Raw genomic sequence first — 21,519 nt, 5'->3', positions numbered from 1 at the left:
TTGCATGGGTTAGGTTCTAAAGTAAGCAGAAAGATGGACCTCGCATAGATTCAACGGTATTATTGCATTTCCTTAAAAATGTGCTATGTCAGAGACCAACCCACTGTAGCATCTCTCAAAAGCTCAACACAGCCAGATTTTCTCCAGAAAAGCATGGGATTAGATCACTATTTCTTTATTTGAATGAAAGATAAACTTTATGACTTGGGCATAAAAATGATTACTGTAAGAAAAATGTGTCTTAAAATACCAGATACATCCTGACAGAACATCTGGAGTACCGAGATCATTTATAGAAAGGTAGCAGAATTCTACAACATATTTAAATTTCTTGCTGTTCTCTTTTATGCTTTTTCTGTTTTAGTTTTACTTTTCTGCTTATAAAGCACATAAATTTTAAATTTATGTAAAAAATGTATATTGTCTGAGGTTGAGTTTCCTAGAAGCAGAAACTCTAGTGGGGATTTTGTGTAAGTCATTTATTGAGGCAGGACAAACAAGGGAAACCTGTACTCAAATGAGAGAAGAAAGATTGGGCAGAGGAAGAAGCTAAACTCATGGGTTTAGCTGAAGTCTAAGCTCCACTGATTTCAGGGAGAGCTCTGGAGTAAGAATGATGTCACAGAGTTGTGCCTCTTGAGATGGGGAAGTTTCTGTAGTTCTAAATCATGCACTGACTGTGGGCTGCCTAACGGAAAGGGCATAACATTCTAGAAACATCTGGTCAATGAGGCTCCTGACAAATGCAAGCAACTGTCTTAGAAAAGAAGGCAATTGTGAGCTCTTAGCAGTTAATGCTCACAGCACCTAGGCAGGGGAGAAGAGTTTATAAAGAGAATCTGGATGGGGCTTAAATCATAATTACTACACTCTTACTCTTGCATCTCTCAGAACCACATACTTTTTATATTAGGTCCATTCCATTCAACTGCAACTTCTTCAGGATTCTATTTATTTGCCATTTCTAGCTATAGTTACAAGAAAAAAGTTAGTGAAGAGAACTAGAGTTCTCTAGAGCCTGAGTGCTCTAGCTGGTGCCAAACCTTTAAGAGATACTCATCATCTTCTTTTTATACTACTCACTTTTTATTTCTCTCCCACTTGGCTAGCATCTCTGCCAACATAGGTGACTTGTCTAGTGAGGTGGACCAGATCCTCATTCTCGAGGAGTCTGAGATCTAGGTTGGAATGCCATTATCAAGTTATTAGAGAACTTCTTGTCCTTTTATTAGTAAGCACATGCACAGAAAAGCAAATGTTACTTCACTGGATCTCCTGAATGCCAAACATAATCCCTCCTGCCTTCATTGTGTAGAAGCAATCTGAAGTCCTTATAATGATCAGGGTAATTGTGTTTGTTGGTCTGGTAAGTAGTTGCTTTGCTTTCTGGCCTACTGGCATGAGGAGTTACATGTGATTAGGCGGTAGCTATAGGTTTCTTTTGTGGGTTTTTTTTTTTTTTTCCTCTCTGTCCCCTGGTATAAGCTTTCCCTTTCTGGGAATCTGGACTATTGGACCAACATGGCTGAATTTGCAGAGGTGGGAAGCACATATTCTAGGGAATCACTGGAACTACTCCTACCACCCCTTGGCCCCTGTTCCCATGCATTCTACCTACTGACAGCACAACACCATGCAGTGATTATTGATTTAAGATATTACCACATTCTAAAGGTACCTTGTTCTCACCAGGTATCATTTTCAAGCTGGCATCTCCACTGTCCCCTCAAGAGGCTGCTCACTACTCTGTAAGCCTGGCAACTTCTGGAAAGCTGCATTATATGGTGAGTCAGTGAATCTCACATCCATGTGCCTGATGCTACACTTCCATTAGTTTGAAGCAATATTAGGTTAAAAAAAACGTACCAGTGGAAGTGATACTTTATAAGTCCATGGATATTAATGATGGCTGAGATGCTGCAGGCAGGAAAAGTATATTACACCTGGGATGCATGTCAACACAAATCTTTATCCAATATCTTCCCCCAAATTTGGTTATTCTTCATTCCTCAGTGCCTGCTTATGAAATTAAATGAATAAATAATGACTTTAAGTTCTTTTGTGGAAGTACTAAAGTAATTTCTACCGTGTATACTTGCTGTAGCATTGCAGAGACCTTCCTTATGGGGACGTGGGGCCTCTCTTTATCTCAATGTGTGTCTGAGAATTGGCTCCTGCTTGAAAACAGTGAATGTCCATGAGAGAAGTTGACTTCATCTTCTGCTCATCCATTCTTCATTACATTTGATTATAAACATTAAGCAACACCTCTGTTTTTACCTCTGTGCTCATCTGTCCTCTAGGGATATTAGCCATCCTCATAGATTACCTGAAGATCAGGTAATCCTGGACTTCATCCTGACCTTGTTGTTTTCATGGTAATTCTACCTTACTTGCGATGCTTAAGGACTGACAACCAAATGGGGAAATTGGAGAGAACTGAAGGGAAATTAGATCTTTTGGGGGTAGAGGGGTATCAAGAAGCCTTCATGTTAGAGACTTAAGGGATGAACAGATTACTGAATCTTGGAAACTTAATCGATAGCATTCCTCTGAAGAATACGAACAAGTTAGTAGAGAGGTGACTCAAACCTTTACTGAGTTTGCATTTCAAATATGAGGTATTGTTATCTACTTTGGAAATACCCTCTCTGTCTTTCATGCAAAGTATGTTCATTGTATATTCTTGTTAATTACCATCTATCACTAATTCTTCTCTTATAAGGTTTACAATGCATTATAAACTACACATACACACACACCCCATCTATTTATCTATGTATCTACTCTATCTGTATTGTTTCTATTTTTAGTGAATTATGTCACATTCTAATACATAGGAAATACTTGCCATTATTCAATTTATTTATAATAAATTAGTGTCCCTTTTATAGGAATTGCAATTTTAATATTTAAATAGAAGGATGTTTATGTATATGTGGAAATGATAAATCAATAATATGGATGTTGTGCATTTTTACTATGTAAGTCCTTAAAAGTCAAATGTCAGGGGAATACTTTAGCAGCAGGTTGTGTCTACAGAGATATTTGCATTTTTCATTTTGTAGCTTTCTGAAATTCCAAGTATCAGATTGTCACTATTCAAATGTTTTCTCTATGCAAAGAAAATGTTTTCTTATTTTTCCCCTTTATACTGCTAAGATATATTTTACTCCAAAGGTAAAATTTCAATAGCCATAGTATGCCAACTGAAAGTAATACTTACATCAGATTTGAATCTGCATTTTAAAATATGTGTGGCTTGTTAGGCAAAAGTCTTACATCTCTGTTTCAGTAGAAGGAAAGGGAAAGAAAGGGGAAGGGATAAATGTATACAGAATAAAGTTTAGTCTAATAATTCATTTCTCCAGTTGAGAATTTTAAAATATACGCCTGCCAGTCTGTTGAAGAACATGCATATACCTGTTGCTGAACATTCTTAGAATTGAGCTGTCCTTTCTTGTTGTGTTTTTAGAGGGTAAATACAAGCAAACACACACAAAATATACTGCAGAGAGCATCTTATAACCATATATGCATATATGATCGTCCCTCATTAAATGTAAGCTTCACTTAAATTTCTATTTGACAATTCACTGTGATTTAAGGTCTAGATTTCTGAGCAATTACACATGTACTGTTATTCATAAAATGCACACTTGCTAATAAAAAGGAAACTAAATCTTGGAAGAAAGGTAAACAGCAACATGGCATTTAAATTCATGAAGTAGAGAAATGGAGAAATGATTATGATTGAAGATAAACTGTAAGAGGAAAAGTATTATTAAACCCTAGGACTTTAATTCAAAAATTATATAGGCATAGTAAAGGGAAGAAAGATTTTCAAGGTTATAGTATTCCAGAGTTTTATTAAAGAAAAATGTAATGAATTATAGTACCAAAAATTATTTTTTAGATATTACAATGTTATTGAACTGACTTCATACATACATATTTATTTATTTATTTATTTAATTTATTTTTTTTTGCGGTACGCGGGCCTCTCACTGTTGTGGCCTCTCCCATTGCGGAGCACAGGCTCCGGACGCACAGGCTCAGCGGCCACGGCTCACGGGCCCAGCCGCTCCACGGCATGTGGGATCTTCCCGGACCAGGGCACGAACTCGTGCCCCCTGCATCGGCAGGCGGACTCTCAACCCCTGCACCACCAGGGAAGCCCCATACATATTTATTTTATAGTGAAATTTAAGTGGGTCATTCATAGAAAGCAGTTATATATCTGCTGGAAAAGCTGGGAAAAATCAAGTGTTGCAATCTGTCAGGTCTACCAGACAGCTTATAGAACCAGAAACTTCTAACAAGTGTGACCTAATGAGATCCTCGATGAAGAGGAAATCCAGATGGTTCCATTCCTCACATTTTCATTCATGCCTAAGGCCATGCACCACTCAGAAATTACTCACTAGTGAGGATGCTGCTCTCTCTAGGGAGATTTTAGAGTTGTTATTCCCCCATGTGTGGGAGGGTGCTCCCTTCGATAAGGGAGAAAGACAAGCTCCTAAGTAACAGACCCTGAGGCTCAAAAGTGGGCTTATTTCATGAATAGAAGTGAAAAGTCCCTCTGTGCAAGAAACTGATAAAGATAGAAACAGAGGGCAGAAGGCTTAGGGAGTACGCCTGTTCCACCAAAGAATTTCATCATTTGACTGAAATTCTCTATCTTGCAGTCTTCTGGTAAGTAGATTTTTCCAGCTGCATTTTCTTAGATGGTGGTGATTTTTAGAAAACCAACAATAATAATATCATTGTTTTGCCTATCTGTTTATTTTCAAAATTTACCCATTTCCATATCAACTTCAATATTTTTGCCTTACATAATATGCCTTAATTCTTCTTAACATTTCCCTTAAGTGGATTTTAAAATGATTTTCTTTGTTGTGAGGTTGGGGACTAATAAATGGGTAAGCTTCAAAATAATGTAAAAATTGTCCTTACACAGCTGAAAAGATCTGTGTCATTAATTGGGATATATTCATTTGGGCAGTGCACTTTATAATGTTCTCCATTAACCCTTGCCTGACGTCAATTTTGAGGCTTTGTAGGGTAATAACTAATCTCTCCACAAACTCCATATCATAAGGAGACTAAAAACCAAAATAGCTTAAGTGGGTTTCCAACAATTCCTTTCTAATTAAACAAATGTCTTATTGAATAGTTCCCTTACCACTTAATACTGATATCTGACCCATGGAAGCAAAAATAAAATGAATGTGCTAAGGTGAGGCTGCAGGAAGGGACTTTGTTTTTGCAATATCTTGGAAGGAAAGCCTATGTGGTTTCTCCCATTTCCGTAATGAAAATGTTAAAAATCTTTAGGTTCTGACAAAACATAGACATATTGACCACGTGGAAGGACACACATTTAAATTGTCTCTATAAGGACGGTCATTTGATTTGCATTCATGTATGAAAACTGTGTTTAATTCTTTTTACCAGTAGAGATCGGCTAATTGACATCCACAACCCCTTCAATTCCTTAGTTACAAACCCATTTGAACATAATTTCTCTAGACTTTGATATTCTAGTTTCTTCCAGCCTGCTGTAAATTTCCATACTTTTTAAGGAAGAACGATACACATTTAAAACTAAAATGAGAACCAAGGCCATCTGTGTCAAAGTGACTTAGATAAGATTGCATACTAATGTCAACCTCACTTAGTTTTTCTTTTCCAATAAATCTTTGCCAAAGAAAGAGTGTACATTAATCAATATTTTCACTGATTTAAAAAATTCCTACAGATTAATTTATGAGAGACAACAATTTACTCACCAGAGCCAACGGTGTTCTTATCACACAACAATTTACTTATCGAGATTCATGTCAAGACCCTCATCTCTGTTTCTACCAATCCTAAACCATTAGATCAGGAACCTTCCCCCTGTCCTACAGTTCCTTGCCTGTTTCTAAACCACTAGAGGCTAGACCAAGAATTCCTGTGTGTATGCCTCTTTTGACTTCACCTTCTGAGACACTGCAAAAACTCAAGGTGGTGTTTTCCCTTACAGCAGAAACTTCTAATACACGTAGCCCTGGTTTATTGACAGGCTGTCTGGTGGTATTAGGAAAGTTCAGACAAACAAATAAATAAAGCAAAACCATCACAAAAAAAAATCAAACCTGTGTTCAAGGTCTAGCTTCTTGTTATGGACTGAAGGTTTGTATCCGCCCCCAAAATTACATGTTGAAACCATAACCCCCAATGTGACTGCTGTCTATTATGTATGAAAGTTGGTAAGAGAGTAAATCCTAAGAGTTCTCATCACAGGGACATTTTGTTCTTTACCTTTTATTTCATGTCTATAGGAGATGATGGACGTTTACTAAACTTATTGTGGTCATCATTTTGTGATGCATATAAGTCAACATTATGCTGTATAACTTAAAATTAAACAGTGCTATATGTTAATTATATGTCAATAAAAATAGAAGAATAAATAAATAAGATTCTTATAAACTAAAAAAAAAAAGCATGAAGAAAGAAATTTTAAAATCACATAAACAACAAGCATGAAATATAAGACTTTCTACACTGACAGTGACAAGTTATGACTCTCCCATCATGTAATGTTCCAAGTGGGATCTGAGATTTGTTTCACCATCAGAATTTAGAATTCCGTATTTTTCATTTTCTGCAGTGTTTCTTATGAGAGCTAACCTTTCACTGTTCTTGTTTTCTTTAGAAAAACTCAATAATACCCCAGTTAACTTTCCAAGAAATCACTAAGACTGCCCTATAGGTTTAGGTATTTTTCAGAGCAGAAACGCTTGGAACCCCAACATCTCATTTACATCTGGCTAAGGTTTTCAAATCTCTCATTTCTATAGGACTGTGGTATTTCCCTTGTGGAATTTCAACAATAAGATGTACACTGTCAAGTTACCTTTAATGTTTAGTACATATAACATGCATATTTTAGGAGGTGTTTTTCACTCAGATACTGAACTTGTGTACTATTTTAGACACTTTCTAGAGTTTGAGGATTGTGTGTATTTGATACTCTGCGTTTGCTATTTTGAGATAATCGTGCTTCTGAAAAATAGTTCTGAAGCAAATTGAGTTCTAGCTGATCTCAAAGGTACACCGCCAGCTACTGTATTTCAAAGTAGGCTACAATTTTGCAATATGTTCAATTTTAAAAGTCTCTTATAATTTCTCCTTTTGTAAGGAGCCAGTGGAGCTATAGCAAAAAGAGGAAATGAGGTATGTCATGATCATGCGAGGCCATTGGGTTATGGCCTATTCATTTGGACTTAGCTGAGGACTTTGGTCACAATCTCCTACTGGCTTGATTTCTGATCCTGCAGAAGTCTCCTAATCTATCTGAGAATCAGCTTCCTCTTGTGTAAAAATGAAGGTGTTCAACTGAATGGCTGCAAATGCATGTACAGCATTATAAGCATTATAAGGTTGAAACAAATACATGAGAACGCTTCTGAAGTCTAAAAAAATGAAAATTCAACATATTGGCATGATAGAAAAACTTTACTTGTGTTTGTCTGCAAAAAAGTAAAATGCAATGCTTAGCTCACATAACATGCTGACTGTTCATCAAATATTTGGAAAAAAAGCCTGCATACCTCTATGGCCCTATAAAGTAATTGGTGCGAGAGGTTATCTAGGGTCAATTCACTGTCAAGGTAACATCTTTGCTTGTTAAGACTTTTCCTGCGCTTGGGATGTGGACCAGACCAGACTGACATGCTTTATCAGCTTGCCTGCCATTTTTAATTGATTTATCTGCTCTTATTCATTAGATATATATTACCAAGTAGAGATTATGCCCTTGGCTCTTTTTTTCCCCCAGAATCTCTTCTCCACCATATTCTCATATTCTGCTCAGGGCTATAAATCATTTGGTAAATCAAGCCCAGTCATATCACTAACCCCCTTCCTCACATAAACATATATTAATTTCACTTCTGTGAACTTGTCAGTTATTCTTAGTGCCTAAAATTACAAACTGTTTCCATTCAAATCCTGCCCATCCTTAAAGACTCAACGAAAGCCCATATATTGTAAGACATGCATTTTACAGGCACACTTTTTAACATATACTCCTTTCAGCCCTGCTGAATTACTTTTACATTCTCCTCAAAATTATTAAAATTTTGTCTAATCTAATATAAAGTGATATCTCTTATTTATTCTAATTTACATCACTTGTTTCACTCAGGTTTTTCATCTATAAACTTCCTAATAGCATTTGTTAATTTTATAATGGATTTCATTATATTTTCTTTATTGATTTGCACAAATTATTTTTATATTCTTTTATACGCTTGTCAGTTTTATGCATTACAAATATTACCACACAATCATTTATCTTTTAATTTTGTTCAAAGTGTTCTTAATTAAACTGAAATCCTTTAATTAGATATACTATATAAGCCCATCATTGTTTTTCCTTCTTTTAGTTTTTACTGTGTGGTTGTTTTAGAATGTTCCTTACCTATGTAATAAGAACATTCCTCTTTATATTCTTATCTATATTGATAATTTTACCTTTGGCATTTAAGTCATTATCCTGTGTAAAATTTTTATATATAGGCATAAAGTGACATTCATTTTTAGTTTTCATATGGTGAATCCATATTATCCTCCAAATAATCCAGATTTTTTGTAGTGATTTGTTTGTTAAATTTTTATTCTAAAATTTCTACCAAAAATAACCAATAGTGCAATGGATTTCTTGGTACTCATCACCCAGCTTCAACAACTCTTGATATGTGAACAATCATTTATATATAGCATTCTCAATTACTCAGCTCTCACCAATGCCCTCATCTCCTCCAGATCCAGGGCAAATCCCAGACCTTGTGTCATTTTATCCATAATAAGTCAGTATTTATTAATACGTACCTTTAAGAGATAATATTTTAAATCTTGTTATGAAACCATTATCACACCTAGTGTCACTTCATATTGAGTCATTTTTCATATTGTATCAAATGCCTCACACATTTTTGGTATTTTACATCTAGTTTGTTTAAATCAAGATAAAAAAATCCCTTACATTTGATTGCTATATTGCTTAAATAATTTAATATCTATAACATTTTCTGAAGTAATCAGGTCATTGACCCCCATAGACTCTCCTGATTATGGATTTTGCTTCATGAATCACCATTTAATATGTTCATCTGTTCCTTGCATTTCCTATAAACTGGTAGTTAAATTTAGAGGCTTCATTATGCGTAAGTTCAGTTTTGGCAAGAACATTGCCTACGCTGTGGTGTGTACCTCTATTGCGTGTCACTGGTAGGCATAATATGTCTCTTTTTTTTATCATGTTAAGGTCAATCACTGTGGTGAGCCTGGCCCATGTATTATAAAATTCCTTATTTTGACAGTTTTCTTTAATGTATCAGTAAAATATATTCAAAATGTGGCTCCCTCACACCTTACTCAGGATACAGGAAAATTAGAAAGAAAGAGAAGGGAATGAAGAGAGGACAAACCAATGAGGGAGAAAAGATTTTAAAAATAGACTAACAATATGATCAACAAATAGAAAGGGCTAGACACGGAAGAAAAATACAGTAAAAAAAAAATGATCATTAAGAATGCAAAACATTTGAAAAAGAATAGATATATGTATATGCATAACAGAATCACTTTGTTATACACCTGAAACTAAAACATTGTAAATCAGCTATGCTCCAATATAAAATAAAATTTTTTAAATAAATAAAATAGTAAAGAATGCAAAACTAACCAGACTACCACTTATTCTGATGCACATTTAAATAAGATGGATAATTTCCAGTACTGATGATTTATGCATGAATCAGACACTGTTGGTAGAAGAGTCAAAGTGCAAGTATATGCATATGTTCTGATATTGAAAGATCTGCAATGAAAATGACCATGCTGATTATAATGATAATAATGATCATATCACCAAAATAAGAAATAACAACGTTGATTGCTAACTCTTTACAAGAAACTGTACCAAGAGCATTCCTTCCATTTAATTAATTCCCTGATACATTTATTATTCTACTTGAAAAAAATTGCACTAAATTTATACAATAGGGTTTCCTTTATTAAATCAAAACCAAACACACCTATGGAGGCTTCCAAATGCTTAGCTAAATGACAAGAAGGATTCATTCCAAACTGCTAACAATATGGCACTGTGGTGACAGGTATGGGATTGGGTGAGTTGTAAGAGTGCTGTTCTTGACTTCTTTACGAACTTCTGTATCACTTTGATTTTATGAGCATATGTTACTTTTAAAATATAAAAGGCATACTAAGAAAAATGTATACTTCCCTGGTGGCACAGTGGTTAGGAATCCGCCTGCCAATGCAGAGGACACGGGTTCGAGCCCTGGTCCAGGAAGATCCCACATGCCGTGGAGCAACTAAGCCAGTGCGCCACAACTACTGAGCCTGCACTCGAAACCGTGAGCCACAACTACTTAGCCCATGTGCCACAACTACTGAAGCCTGCTTGCCTGGAGCCTGTGCTCCACAACAAGAGAAGCCACCACAGTGAGAAGCCTGTGCACTGCAGCGAAGACCCAACGCAGCCAAAATAAATAAATAAATTAAAATAAAATAAATTAAAAAAAAATTATAAAATCTACTCAGCAACTTTCAGGTACACAATACAGTACTGGGAAAAGAAAAAAAAAACCACTACCTACCTCCTCAATTTATTCTATTTCCATAGCCTATTTCCCATAATGATGATTTAAAACACAACAAAGAAAACTGGCCTGTGGCCAAGAGGCTCAGACTATTCCAATAAGTATGAAGGCTTTAATTCAAATTGAAATGTAATTTGAAAAGTAGAGTCTTGTGTCTTGCTTGCACCTAGAAATAAACCAATCACACATTTTTTAACAAACTGAAAGAAATGAAGCAGTTTATATTAATATTTAGATCCATCAAACTGTTAAATTCTCGAACTGAAAATATAATTGTAATCACAATTTTATCTTAGTTATGTACATACATAATAAGTAATCCAGTTTCAGTTTCTGATAAACATTACTTGAAATGGAGTATCGATTCTAAAAGCCTATAATAATAGAGACAGAGGGTTTTTGCTTCCTTAGTTGTTTTTTCTGGCTTACTTCCAATTCCTTTAAGTCTGAGAGGTCACAAGTTGGAATACCATAACACATTAAATATCATGCCAGATTATTATAATTTCCAGTGTTTATCAGTATTGCTGTCTGATCTAATTTGAACCAAGCTAATTCTAGATTTCAACTTAATAAATCATACACCTATGGACAAAGTGGTTGACAACTTTACTTTTCACACAACTGTTAAACAGAAAACTAGGATGCATGGCCTCCCATACCAGGGCAGAGTAAAGATGTTTATTATTTGTAAAGTCATTGTGTGAAATATTATATATATATATATATATATATATATGGCTTTATATTTCACTGCTCAAAATGTATCTGACTCCATTAAATAAGTTTTGTTTTCATTGTGTCAATTCAAAAACTTTCCCTTTTAGTGAACTTGTTTAAAGATACATTCTGAAATTAACATAATTTATGATAACATACACATTACATTCATATTCATAAGGTTTGTTTTATCCATCAAATCATTTTTTTCATTCAGCACATTTTTATTGAGAACAAAATCCTTATCAGGGACTCTTGTTTTCCTTGTTTCTTTCAGAAGTTGGTCATATAGTTTTATATTTGAGTAGACTAAGATCCCTCCCCAACTCCCCACCAGAATTGGCTCATGTATCAGTAGGGAGCAGCCATCAATATTCCCACTGGGGGTAGAGAAGCGTTTTAAATCTGTGCTGAGAATATAGAGCCGAAGAGGGCTAAAGTTAATTTCCACTGAAACTCTAAATATGGATGATTTTTTTGGAGATTTTTCCTTTCTATTGACATGCTGCATTGTCTTATTACAAAGTTGCTTTTTTTTTTTTTTGCGGTACGCGGGCCTCTCACTTGCTGTGGCCTCTCCCGTTGCGAAGCACAGGCTCCGGACGCGCAGGCTCAGCGGCCATGGCTCACGGGCCCAGCCGCTCCACGGCACATGGGATCCTCCTGGACCGGGGCACGAACCTGCGTCCGCTGTATCGGCAGGCGGACTCTCAACCACTGCGCCACCAGGGAAGCCCAAAGTTGCTATTTTTTTAATCAATATATTACTTGAAATTTTTTCCTCTCCTTAAAACTATACAAAATACTGAACTATAACACAATTTCCACTTGCTAAATAGAAAAGTTCTTTTGTGACCACTTTAAAAGAGCATGCACACATGAATATATTTCAGTAACTGTCAAATTAAAGTTAATGCACATTTGGATTCTGTTGTTAAGAGTACAGGTGCCATATTTTGTCCTATCTTTCTTTGGCATTACTGGTTGTTTACCTTTATTTAATTCCTACCGTGTTTTATAGAATGTATGGTTAAAGATCTGAAGACTGAATTAAACTCTCTGAGGATAATTTATATCCTCTCTTCCCAAAAAGGAAAATAACTCATTCCATTTAAAAATATATAGGACTATCCGGTCCACAAAGAGATTAACTGACAGAGGAAGAAGATCTAGGGTCCCTTATGGTCCCTTATGTGAAAGTTGGAGATGTACATTAATATCAAGTAGGCAGCAGAGATTGCTTCAAAGGCTAGCCACTGTCTCTTCATTTCATCACCATTAAACCTCCTGAATGGATGGCTGGAACTTTTGGTCTCAGCCTGCTGACCTCTAGGGAGGGGAGAGGAACTAGATATTGGGTTCAGTCACCAATGGCCAATGATTTAATCAACCATGCCTATGTAATGAAGTCTCCATAAAAACCCAAAAGGACGGGGTTTGGAGAACTTCTGGGTTGGTGAACACATGGAGAAGAGGAGAGAGGGGAGCACTCTGAGAAGACGTGGAAGCTCTGAACCCCTTCCCACAGGCCTTGGCCTCTGCATCTCTTCCACCTGGCTGTTCCTGAGTTACATTCTTTTATAATAAACCAATAATCTAATTGAAAAAAGTAAAAATTAAAAATATATGGGACTATATTTACATCTTTAAATGAAGACCATAATTTCTCTATAGAAATATGAATTACCAAAATTAACACAAGTAGAATATCTCTAGACTAAAAACAATAAATCATTTTTTAATTTAAATTATCCCAGAATATACAGAAGAAGAGACCTCCTTGATGTTTTTTCAATTAAACATATATTTTTTCATCTTGAAATAATTATAGATTTACAGGAAGTCAAATTCTATTTTTTGTATTAATGTTTTTATAACATTTAGTAGATTTAAAAGCCTATTTTTTTTACATTATATTTGAGAAAATTAGTAAAGGTAAGTCATCTCAATAGATACATATTACATATATATGTGTATATATATATATACACACACACAAAGAGAAAGAGATTTACTCCCTTACTTAATATAAAAGTCCAGAAAATGATCTATGTTATACTATTTCTCTGTGAAATAAAAAGCAGAGATTTTAATCTTGGCAGAGCTTGTACTGCATTGCTGACAATATTCTTTCCTATGTTTGATAACACTGAAAATTTCGGAATGGTCTCACTTAGTATCATTTGGCAGTGTATATATTTTCTATTCCTTTTTTTTTAATCAAGTGAAGAAAATAGAATTTAAAGCAAAAGAAAGCACATTTGAAAACCTCAGAAGATAAGCTGGCCAAGTCCCCAAAGTTATGTATTGTTTTTGCATTCCAGCTACTGTTAGTTGTAGAATGCAGAACATTTGATTTGTGTGCACTTAGTCATGAAAATCAACTCAAATTTATTTTTGCTGACTTTCTTGTTGAATTTGGGATATGGCTGCTTTCTGTATAATAAAACAGCTGCTTGCTGACTCTTTAAGAAAAGAAACACATACATAAAACCATCAAACACATTTTTCAGTTCTTCTACCACTGGCTTAAGATTTAGGTTTGCTGATTTTCTGGGTTACAATCAGCACCATTTATTGTTTTCATTTTATTACTCTCAGTGCCTGCGAGGATGACTAAATTGGTTCTACTGGTATTCCTATCAATTTCTTTAAAGGATTTATAAGATTCCGTGAATAAGAGATTATACTTTCTAATTCCAAATTGTAATTGAAAACCCCATCTGCTCCCTTACTTTGCATGGCACCACATTTACCATCATTGTCATTTTATCATTTTCTCCTGATTGGATGAGCACAGAACTCATTAACCAATATGAGATGCATTACGTAGAGCATTTAAATGTAAATATATACCTGCCTCTTCATCTCTCCCCTCTATCTCCCCTAACCTTCCCCATCTCTTAGCTATCACCTCCTAGGCAGGAGTTCCCAGGTTTTGAATGAACTGAATATTTTCTTTAAGTATCAGTATAATCAATTACAGATACAAATTTAGATATGAAAGGGAATATGTCTCTTCAGAATGAGATCATAAATCACAATTTACTAATTTAAAAAAGCTGATGAATTGTATAAACATCATAAAGTGTTTAATACTGAGAAGAATTTTCTGGAGTCCCTTATGGTCCTGGAAGGGTCCATAAAGTGATAGTTCTGAAGCTTCAGTTGTGTGGCTTTCATGATCAATCAGCACTGGTTCCCACTCTTTTCCCCTCTCCTTCTGCTTGAGCCACCCTGGCTCTTTGATGCTCCTGTAGGTCTCCAGAAACATCCACACCTCAGCCTCTTGCATAGATCCCTCTCTCATCTCTTTTACTTCTTTGCTCAGATGTCACCTTCTCATTGGGAACTTCCCTGATCATCATATTCAGAATTCCAAGCGCTCCTCCCACCAGCATTCCCTAGTCCTTCTCTTTATTTTTTCTCCATAGCTTTCATCCCATCTTAAATAGAAGTTGCACTTAAGTATTGGCATGTAGTCTATTTCTAATCATTAAGATGCAAGTTTCATGGTGGAAGGAATTTTTTCCTTTTTTCTTAAAGTATCTATTTGTCCCAGTGCTTAAAATAGAACCTTATATATAATGGACACACAATGTGTGTTGGATACATATTCAATTTTATGTTTAACAAAATAACTGTAATCAAAAGATAATTATCATTTGACCAAGAAGAGAATCAGAGAGAGAAGAAAAACCATAAAGATGGTAAAAAAATTAGAAACAGTAACCTGTGAGTAAAGAAGGAAGAAAAGACTTTCTCTGGGAAGACTGACTCAACCTTCTTCTTGGTTTTCTGTGCTCCTTACAAAGTCAGAACATAAAATTTTATTTAATTTGCTGTTTTAGACTTACATAAAAAAAGTTTATGAGATGAAAAAAGTCCTCACCATATGAGGAGTACTTGCCTGGAGTTTAGACGCAGGCCAAATAGATGCTTCAGAGTAAAGTAGGTTTCAGTGACAATTTAAGGGATTTTAACTAGGTGTTAATGATTCTTGGACTTGAAATTTGATTTGTAGGAGAGTGAGAGACACCTTCTTTATAGCACTGCTAAGAAAATATTCATGTGCATTTTACTGTTAAAAGCTTTAGTGAGGCCTGATTTACAAGAGTGTAAGCCTTCTTACAATTCCATTTTGTCTATTCTAATATTTTTGAGAACTTTAAAGAAGAAACCATTAAACACAATTCACAAAACCTGTGCTTGTTTATAAACACTTTCTACATGTCTACTAATTATACAAAAATACTTGAATATGCACTGCTTTTAAATGCTAAGAGCAAAGAGACAATAGTAAACTGATTAATTTTAATCTTCCTCTTACATAGTATATTAGTTTTCTATTGATGCTCCAACAAATTACCACAAATTTAGTGGCTTAGAACAACATGAATTTGTTGTCTTATAGTTGAGTAGTTGAGTTGTCTGACACAAGGTCGCTGGGCTGAAATCATGCTGTCAGCAGGCCTGTGTTCCTTTGGGGAAGCTCTAGGGAAAATATCTCGCCTACCCCTTCATCTTCTAAAGTCCTCCTGCATTCCTTGGCTTGTGACCACTGCCCAGCTTCCTCCAGCTGCTAAACCAGCAATGTACCAATAGCATCACGATGAGACACTTTCTATCATCAGGTCTCTTTCTGATCACGGATAGGAAAGATTTTCCACTTTTAAGGATTCAAGTTGATTACATTGGACTCCACTCTAGCTAATCCCTTTATCTCAGACTTAAACTTAATTACCTCTGCAAAGTCCTGTGCACCATTACAGGAAACATAGTCACAGGGTTGAGAATTAGAGATTGGGACTCTATGGGGGCTATCCTGTTATACTTAGCATAAGTCTTTAGAGTGTTTCTTAAACCAGTTCCAATGGGCTTAAGCTATTTTAAAGAAAGCCTTTATGGTCAGTATCGTTACTCAATGTGCCTTAATAAAATAGAAAAAAATTAAATGCTATTAAAATCTAGCCACTTCCATTAAAACACACACAAACACACACACACACAAAGCAAGATTTACACCTTCTCCTGGAGAAATTATAAATGTAATTGCCCCATTAACACTTCTTACTCTTACCTGAGTAATTTGAGTAGATCAAATTTTATCAAATAATAGGATTAATTCTCACATTACATAGTAGATATAAACATCTTCAGGGCTCAAATTAGCCTTTCTTTCTTTTATGACTGCATGAAGTAATCCTTTAATCTGCCCCCTTTGAATTAGCTTATAAGCAATTTAGGCAGAAATAGACCAACTCTAGGAAAGAAAGAAAATAACAGAAGCAAACAAGATAATATGTATTCTCTTGTAGGAAAACAAATAATAACTTAGATGATTGTCTTATTATTTTATTTAACTATTGAAATTATAATATTTCATATATAATTAACTTGCCTTTTTATGAAATTATAACTGTATACTTTTGAACTTGGCCTGGCTGAGAAGTTTCATTGTTTTAATAATTACTGGGAAAGGCACAAATGGTTGATCTTATCTAATAATGTATTAAAAAGTATTCTACTTTAAAAAATCTGTACATATAAGATTTTTAAAATCCTATACATCTATAATAATTATAAAATGTTGTGTTTCAGTCATTCTAAACCTGCCTTTATATAGCAGGCACCTGGGGAGTATGTGACAAGCCCCTACCTTTTTTTTTTTCACATCTTTATTGGAGTATAATTGCTTTAAGTGTTGTGTTAGTTTCTGCTGTATAACAAAGTGAGTCAGCTATATACATAAATATATCCCCATATACCCTCCCTCTTGCATCTCCCTCCTACTCTTCCTATCCCACCCCTCTAAGTGGTCACGGGCACTAAGCTGATCTCCCCGTGCTATGCACCTGCTTCCAACTACTTATCTATTTTCAATTTGGTAGTGTATATATGTCAATGCTACTCTTCCACTATGTCCCAGCTTTCCCTTCCCCCTCAGGGGGGGACTTGTGTCCTCAAGTCCATTCTCAAAAGACTTGTGTCCTCAAGTCCATTCTCTACATCTGTGTCCTTATTCCTGTCCTGCCCCTAGATTCATGAGAACCATTTTTTTTTTTAGATTCCATATATATGTGTTAGCATACGGTATTTGTTTTTCTCTTTCTGACTTACTTCACTCTATATGACAGATTCTAGGTCCATCTAACTCACTACAAAAAACTCAATTTCGTTTATTTTCATGTCTGAGTAATATTCCACTGTATGTATGTGCCACATCTTCTTTATCCATTCATCTGTCAGTGGACACTTAGGTTCCTTCCATGTCCTGGCTATTATAAATAGAGCTGCAGTGAACATTGTGGTACATGACTCTTTTTGAATTATGGTTTTCTCAGGGTATATGCCCAGTAGTGGGATTGCTGGCTCATATGGTAGTTCTATTTTTAGTTTTTTAAGGAACCTCCATACTGTTCTCCATAGTGGCTGTATCAATTTACATTGCCACCAACTGTGCAAGAGGGTTCCCTTTTCTCCACACCCTCTCCAGCATTTATTGTTTGTAGATTTTTTGTTTATGGCCATTCTGACTGGCGTGAGGTGACACCTCATGGTACTTTTGATTTGCATTTCTCTAATGATTAGTGACGTTGAGCATCCTTTCATGTGTTTGTTGGCAATCTGTATATCTTCTTTGGAGAAATGTCTGTTTAGGTCTTCTGCCCATTTTTGGATTGGGTTGTTTGTTTTTTTTCTTTTGAGCTGCATGAGCTGCTTGTATATTTTGGAGATTGATGCTTTGTCCTTTTCTTCGTTTGAAAAAATTTTCTCCCGTTCTGAGGGTTGTCTTTTTGTCTTGTTTATGGCTTCCTTTGCTATGCAAAAGCTTTTAAGTTGCATTGGGTCTCATTTGTTCATTTTTGTTTTTATTTCCATTTCTCTAGGAGGTGGGTCAAAAAGGATCTGCTGTGATTTATGTCAGACTGTTCTGCCTATGTTTTCCTCTAAGAGTTTTAAAGTGTCTGGCCTTACATTTAGGTCTTTAATCCATTTTGAGTTTATTTTTCTGTACAGTGTTAGGAAGTGTTCTAATTTCATTCTTTTACATGTAGCTGTCCAGTTTTCCCAGCACCACATATTGAAGAAGCTGTCTTTTTTCCATTGTATATTCTTGCCTCCTTTATCAAAGATAAGGTGGCCTATGTACGTCGGCTTATCTCTGGGCTTTCTATCCTCTTCCATTGATCTATATTTCTGTGTTTGTGCCAGGATCATACTGTCTTGATTACTGTAGCTTTTTAGTACAGTCTGAGGCCAGGGAGCCCGATTCCTCCTGCTCTGTTTTACTTTCTCAAGATTCTTTTGGCTATTCGGTGTCTTTTGTGTTTCCATACAAACTGTGAAATTTTTTGTTCCGGTTCTGTGAAAAATGCCATTGGTAGTTCGATAGGGATTGCCCTGAATCTGTAGATTGCATTGAGTAATAGAGTCATTTTCACAATGTTGATTCTTCCAATCCAAGAACATGGTATATCTCCCAATATGTTTGCATCATCTTTATTTTCATCAGTGTCTTATAGTTTCTGCATACAGGTCTTTTGTCTCCTTTAGTAGGTTTATTCCAATTTCTGTGCATTAATTTTGTATCCTGCTACTCTATCAAATTCATTGATTAGCTCTAGTAGTTTTCTGGTAGCATCATTACGATTCTCTATATATCGTATCATGTCATCTGCAAACAGTGACAGTTTTACTTCTTTTCTGATTTGGATTCCTTTTATTTCTTTTTCTTCTCTGATTTCTGTGGCTAAAACTTCCAAAACTATGTTGAATAAGAGTGGTGAGAGTGGGTATCCTTGTCTTGTTCCTGATCTTAGAGGAAATGGTTTCAGTTTTTCACCATTGAGAACGAAGTTGGCTGTGGGTTTGTCATATATGGCCTTTATTATGTTGAGGTAGGTTCCTTCTATGCCTACGTTCTTGAGAGTTTTTATCATAAATTAGTGTTGAATTTTGTCTAAAGCTTTCTCTGAATCTGTTGAGATTATCATATAGTTTTTATTCTTCAATTTGTTAATGTGGTGTATCACATGGATTGATTTGCGTATATTGAAGAATCCTTGCATTCCTGGGATAAACCCCACTTAATCATGGTGTATGATCCTTTTACTGTGTTGTTGGATTCTGTTGGCTAGTGTTTTGTTGAGGATTTTTGCATCTATGTCCATCAGTGATACTGGCCTGTAGTTTTCTTTTTTTGTGACAGTTTTGTCTGGTTTTGGTATCAGGGTGATGGTGGCCTCATAGAATGAGTTTGGGAGTGTTCCTCCCTCTGCTATATTTTGGAAGAGTGTGAGAAGGATAGGTGTTAGTTCTTCTCTAAATGTTGGACAGAATTTGCCTGTGAAGCCATCTGGTCCTGGGCTTTTGATTGTTGGAAGATTTTTAATCACAGTCTCAATTTCAGTGCTTGTGATTGGTCTGTTTATATTTTCTATTTCTTCCTGGTTCAGTCTCAGAAGGTTGTGGTTTTCTAAGAATTTGTCCATTTCTTCCAGGTTGTCAATTTTATTGGTATATAGTTGCTTGTAGTAATCTCTCATGATTCCTTGTATTTCTGCAGTGTCAGTTGTTACTTCTCCTTTTTCATTTCTAATTCTATTGATTTGAGTCTTCTCCCTTTTTTTCTTGATGAGTCTAGCTAATGTTTTATCAATTTTTTTATCTCCTCAAAAGAAGCAGCTTTTAATTTATTGATCCTTGCTATTGTTTCCTTCATTTCTTTTTCATTGATTTCTGATCTGAGCTTTGTGATTTCTTTCCTTCTGCTAACTTTGGGTTTTTTTTTCTTCTTTTTCTAATTGCTTTAGGCGTAAGGTTAGGTTGTTTATTTGAGATTTTTCTTGTTTCTTGAGGTAGGATTGTATGGCTACAAACTTCCCACTTAGAACTGCTTTTGCTGCATCCCATATGTTTTAGGCTGTGGTGTTTTCATTGCCATTTGTTTCTTTGTATTTTTTGAGTTCCTCTTGACTTCTTCAGTGATCTCTTGGTTATTTAGTAGCATATTGTTTATCCTCCATGTATTTGTATTTTTTTCTTTTAACTGATGTCTAGTCTCATAGCGCTGTTGTTGCAATACATACATGATACAATTTCAATTTTCTTACATTTACCAGGGCTTGAATTGTGACCCAAGATATGGTCTATCCTGGAGAATGTTCCATGAGCACTTGAGAAAAAAGTGTATACTGTTGTTTTTGGATGGAATGACCTATAAATATCAAGTCCATCTTGTTTAATGTGTCATTTAAAGCTTGGGTTTCCTTATTTATTTTCATTTTTTATGATCTGTCCATGGGTGAAAGTGGGGTGTTAAAGTCCCCTACTATGAATTTGTTACTGTTGATTTTCCGTTTTATGGCTGTTAGTATTTGCCTTATGTATTGAGGTGCTCCTATATTGGGTGCATATTTATTCACAATTGTTATATCTTCTTCTTGGATTGATCCCTTGATCATTATGTAGTGCCCTTCTTTGTCTCTTGTAATAGTCTTTATTTTAAAGTCTATTTTGTCTGATATGAGAATTGCTACTGCAGCTTTCTTTTGATTTCCATTTGCATGGAATATCTTCTTCCATCCCCTCCCTTTCAGTCTGTATGTGTCCCTAGGTCTGAAGTGGGTCTCTTGTAGACAGCATATATATGGGTCTTGTTTTTTTTATCCATTCAGCCAGTCTGTGTCTTTTGGTTGGAGCATTTAATCCATTTACATTTAAGGTAATTATCGATATGTATGTTCCTATTACTATTTTCTTAATTTTGGGGGGTTTGTTATTGTAGGTCTTTTCCTTCTCTTGTGTTTCCTGCCTAGAGAAGTTCCTTTGGCATTTGTTGTGAAGCTGGGTTGGTTTTGCTGAATTCTCTTAACGTTTGCTTGTCTGCAAGGCTTTTAATTTCTCCATCGAATCTGAATGAGATCCTTGCTGGGTAGAGTAATCTTGGTTGTAAGTTTTTCCCTTTCATCACTTTAGATATTTCCTGTCACTCCCTTCTGGCTTACAGACACTCTGCTGAAAGATCAGCTGTTAACCTTATAGGGAGTCCCTTGTATGTTATTTGTTGCTTTTCCCTTGATGCTTTTAATATTTTTTCTTTGTGTTTAACTTTTGA

This window comes from Orcinus orca, chromosome 5 (genome assembly GCF_937001465.1).
Source record: "Orcinus orca chromosome 5, mOrcOrc1.1, whole genome shotgun sequence".
NCBI lineage: Eukaryota > Metazoa > Chordata > Mammalia > Artiodactyla > Delphinidae > Orcinus > Orcinus orca.
This window is presented reverse-complemented; position numbering follows the sequence as displayed.